General features: G+C 41.3%; 1 pseudogene; it reads right to left on the bottom strand.

The window, feature by feature from the left end:
• Positions 1-2143: 2143 nt before the first annotated feature.
• On the bottom strand, positions 2144-3052 carry LOC132480856 (large ribosomal subunit protein uL18-like; annotated as a pseudogene).
• Between the last annotated feature and the right edge of the window lie 1597 nt (positions 3053-4649).

Here is a 4649-nt window from a genome sequence, read left to right as displayed (position 1 = left end):
AACCCAAACTCCTAATTTGTCCCTCCCTCCCTTTCCCCTTTGGTAACCATATGTTGCATGTTTGTGACTGTTTTGGTTTTCTGCATAGATTCATTTGCATTTGTTTTAGACCACACCTTTATGTGATATCATATAATATTTGACTTTCCCTGTCTGCTTACTTCACATACTATAAAAAAATCTAGGTCCATCCATGTTGCTGCAAATGGCAATATTTTATTCTTTCTTATGACTGAGGAATATCCCATTGTACATATGTACCACACCTGTACCTATTCATCTATGAAGGACGTTTTAGTTGCTTCCATGCCTTTATGGCCACCCCTTCTTGAACCCCAGTAGTAATAAGCCTTCACTGACAACATGCATCCTAATTTTGGAAATGCTAAATTTGAAAAAAATTGTGCATGTAGAAAAGTTTTTCATCCAGTTAGTTTTAGGAGAAATTCTGCTGGTCAAAGTGAGTACTTAAGACTGCAGTGCCGGCCCTCCTGGTAACTCTCTAAATCCTCACATGTGAATGTAGTCAAGAGAGTTGATGAAAACGCGAGGGAATGTAGGAGTCAGCTTTTCCATAGGAGCAGATGGAGGCTGAAGTTGCCTAGTTAATAGAACGTGCAAATCAGAAAGTATTTTACATAATTGCCCAGCAATCGATTAGGGAAAGAGAAAATTTTTTTTTAATTTGGAGGTTCTTCGGATGGTGGTAATCCAATTGTGAATTATTTTCAAGGGGACTGTGAAAAGTGGCCTTACTCTGAGCTTTATCGAGGGACCTCTGACCTCTGTGTCAGAGCTCCAGGCCAGGACTGGCCCCAGCCTGCAGGGGATTAGTGATACCACGAGAGGGCGCTCCGACACCACAGGAGCTGACACAGTCAGCTTTGCACCATGAGGAAGGGAAATTAACCAAGTGTTTCCCGTAATATTTGTTTTTTAATTGAAGTGTAGTTGATTTACAACATTATGTTAGTTTCTGGTATACAGCAAAGTGATTCAACTATCTACATTCTTTTCTATTACAGGGTGTTACAAGATAGTAAACATTTCCCTGGGCTGTACAGTAAATCCTTGCTCTTTATTTTATATATGAGTGGTTATCTACCAATCCCAAATTACTCATTTATCCCTCCCTCCTTCCGCTTTTGTACCATAAATTTATGTTCTATGTGTAGGAGGCTGATTCTCTTTTGTACATACATTCGTTTGTACTGTTTTTTTAGCTTCCACAAGCAGGTGATATCATATATTATTTGTCTTTTTCTGTCTGTCTGTCTTTATGTAGTATGATAATGTCTTGGTCCATCCATGTTGCTGCAAATGGCAATGTTTCATTCTTTTTTATGACTGAGGAATATTCCATTGTACATATATACCACACCTCCTTTATCCATTCATTCATCTATGCAGACATTTCAGTTGCTTCCCTGCCTTTATGGCCACTCCTTCTTCAACCCCAGTACTAATATACCTTCAGTAACAAGATGCATCCCAATTTTAGAAATGCTGACGTGTGAGGAAAATGTGCATGTAGAATAACTCTCCCATCCAGTTAGTTTTAGGAGAAATTCTGCTGGGCAAAGTTCATACTTACTCTTGGGGCCAGTGCTAGCTGTCCTGATAACTCTGTAATGACCCACACGTGAATGCACTCAAGAGAGTTGATGAAAACATGAGGAATCTAGGCATCAGCTTTTCCATGTGAGCAGATGGAGGCTGAGGTTACCTAGTTAACAGAACCTGCAAATCAGAAATAATTTTATCTTAATTGCCCAGCAGTGGATTAAGGCAAGAGAATTTTCTTTTATTTTGGAGCTTCCTTGGATGGTGGTAATCCAATTTTGAATTATTTTCCAAGGGCACTGTGAAAAGTGGCCCTATTTTGAGTTTTAGAGAGGGACCTGTGACCTCGTTTCAGGGCGCCAAACCAGGACTGGCCCGAGACTGCAGGCGATTATTGTCACCACGAGAGGGCGCTCCAATACCACAGGAGCGACATAGCCAGTCGTGCTCCAGGTTGAAGGGAAACTGATTTAGTGTTGCCTGTAATGTTTTATTCATTTATTTATTTTTTCCTACTTGGTCAACAAGTTTATTATTGTCTTTATCTGAAAAATCTTCACAGAAGTTGTGGTTTGGTTTATTAACTCTCAGCAGCCCTTTCCTGAACTCTAAGGAAGCCTGCCGCCTTCTGAGCCACCCTATCTTTCTTCTGGGCAAGTGACATTTCTGGACGGTTCCACCTCTTCTCTTTAACTTCTTTCTCAGGCTTCTTCTCATTCACTGGATTCTCTCGTCTTGCAGCATGAGCTTTCTTATCCATCTCCTCCATCATGTCTGGAGTTATGCTGTTCTTTATGTATTGAGAGAATTGTTTTTTGCAAGCGTCTTCATCTCCTTCCATCAGTTAACACGTATCATCTGCAACTTTCTGCCCCACGATGTGCTCTTGGTGTACCTCAGCAGTGAATTCTTTGCTTTCTGAATCATAACCAGGGAACCCTTTGGTACTGTGAGGGTTAGACCAGCCTCCATTTACAGCTCCCTTCAGGGCCGCCAAAACTTTATCCCCAATAGTAGTCCTGGGAAGCCCTGCATCCAAGTCACAGGTGAAGACACCAGGTTGACCATCAATGCTTTCCACATTGTACTCATCTCCAGCCACCTCGACTTGGCCTTCATAAAGTTTGTCCATACCAAACCTATTAAGAAGGCTGCGGGCCAACAGCAGGCCAGTACAACATGGTGCAGCATAAGTTGTCCGGCCAACCTTCACGCCATACTTTGGGAGCTCGCGAGCATAAGCTGCACAGACTATCAGATCTCCTTCTATACGGGCACAAGCAATCTGACAACTGATATCTCTATTGGCTACACGTACTATCGTTCTGTATTTGGGTGTGTTGTACTTATTTTTATCTTGGATTACCAATCGTTTCCAAGCATAGTAGTCAGTTTTGCCCTCTCGCCGTCTTCTAAATTCCACTTGCTATCTCTTGAAGTAGGCCTTGTTCTTGACAACTTTAACAGACCCCATCCTGTGGAACAGAGGCCCTAGGCGCCACGGAGCCGCAGAAGCAGCACGGCCTGGGTTGGGGGAGGGGAGAGCGCCTGTCATCTTTTAAATGACTCACCCCTGAGTAAAGCTGAGTAATTGAGAGCCAATCGAAATAATCTCAACAAACCATGGCATTACTCGCCACCCAGCAGAGTAGAAAAGTTCGGATATCTTAGTAAAGCTCTGAGAAATACAAGCTTTAAGGGCTGCAATGTTCCGTTAGAGGGCAAACAAACAAACAAACAAACAAAAACCCTTCTTAATTGTTAAAACCCAGTGATTACCAGCAGAGCAAAGCAAGTTCACAGGGTCAGGTGGCAGTTTGGAAATCAAGGTGGTCACATGTTTAAGATCTTCAGCAGGGCTTCAATACCTCTTCAGCCAGCTTTTTGTGTACTTGATTCTGGTAAGTGGTTCAGCGCTTTACTAAGGGGACAGATGGTTTCAATGCTACTGGATAGAATGTATCTTTAAAGGCAGGGCGAGCATTTAACGTCTTAGTTTGGAAGGAGGCAGGGGGAGGAAGAAAACCCCAGCTAAGGAAGTGTCCTCTCTTCCCTCCCCTGGTTCATAGCTGTATCACATTGTGCATTGTGGTACCTTGAGAGTAACCCCACAGGTCTGCGTCTGGGGCAGAGAAAGGAATAGGTTTATGCTCCCTGCATGGTTTTCCTCAGACAATCCCAACTGGAGTCAGGAAGAAAGTCACAGGAAACAAAGTGGAATGTGGGGTACAACTGTCAACCTGAGCACAGGACCATCTTCTATTCCGGCTCACTGTGTTATCGCTTGTACCTAAAAGAATGCCTGAAAACTGTAGGCATGCAAAGAATATTTGGCAAATGAATGTGCTGAGTCACTTAAAACTGAATTCCTTTCACCTGTTGGCTGTGTGATACCCAGAACAATCTCAGGGCAGGTGAGTGAGATCTCATTAGATTTTCACACAGTGGAAAACATGTTCTTTGTGGTAAACAGCAGTGAAAATAGTGGGCCTTCTTGTCCCTGATTGAAATTTAGACACTAGTGTCTTTTGTATTACAGCCTCTAATATTTGCTCATTGAGATCCTGAATTTTGGGCTATCTATCAATGTTTTAAAGAACTATCACTTCATATTTAATTGCATGTTAAAGTGAATAGTTATTCAATTTTGTCAAATGTCCTTTTAGCATATTGGGGATGATCATGTGATTTTTTTCTTCTTAGCTCTGTTAAGATGATAAATTTTATTAATGATTTCCTAATTTTGACCATCTTTGCATTGCTAGAATAAACCCCACTTGATCAAGTTTTTTTTTTTTTGAATATGCTGCTAAGTATCATACAATTGTTAAACCACTCTCTCCTAGAACATCAAAAAATCTGTTGCTAATCTGCTTTTCTTTCCCTTCTAAGTTAATGTGATCTATTGCTCAGATGTGCAAATAATTATTTTCCCCTTAAAAAAAACCCAATAAACTAGCAGTTCTCCTAGAGTGTGTCTTACGGATGACTCTTTTTGGCCAATTTCCTAGTTATATTCTTGGCCCTTCAATTTCAAATTCTTTCTTTCAGGAAAGTTTATTAGATTATGATTTTTATGACTTGTT

The sequence above is a fragment of the Mesoplodon densirostris genome, chromosome 19 (genome assembly GCF_025265405.1).
Source record: "Mesoplodon densirostris isolate mMesDen1 chromosome 19, mMesDen1 primary haplotype, whole genome shotgun sequence".
In the NCBI taxonomy this organism is placed as follows: Eukaryota; Metazoa; Chordata; class Mammalia; order Artiodactyla; family Ziphiidae; genus Mesoplodon; species Mesoplodon densirostris.
This window is presented reverse-complemented; position numbering and strand designations above follow the sequence as displayed.